This window comes from Meleagris gallopavo, chromosome Z (assembly GCF_000146605.3).
Source record: "Meleagris gallopavo isolate NT-WF06-2002-E0010 breed Aviagen turkey brand Nicholas breeding stock chromosome Z, Turkey_5.1, whole genome shotgun sequence".
NCBI classification, from domain to species: Eukaryota; Metazoa; Chordata; class Aves; order Galliformes; family Phasianidae; genus Meleagris; species Meleagris gallopavo.
The window spans coordinates 713,701-713,998 of NC_015041.2; positions in this window are offsets into that span (position 1 = coordinate 713,701).

Below are 298 nucleotides of genomic sequence, written 5' to 3' on the forward strand. Positions count from 1 at the left end.
AAAGCTGTCTCAGAATGGTCCCTTCTGACAGGTCCAATATACAGTGCCCTCAGCCTTGTGCAGCTCATGCTGAGATCTGTACTATTTTGGCTTTCTTGCAATTAATGAAAATAGACTACAAAAAATGTTGTTTGTGCTTCTTGTGCCCTACAAAATACAGTCACAGCTTCCCACCTCTCACTTCAGAGAAGAGGTTACTTTTGTTCAAGAAACAGCTTTGTTCAACACTTAATGGAAAAAATATATATTCCTAACTGTCCAGGTGACTGTAACAAGAAGCCAGCTTATTACTTTTTGG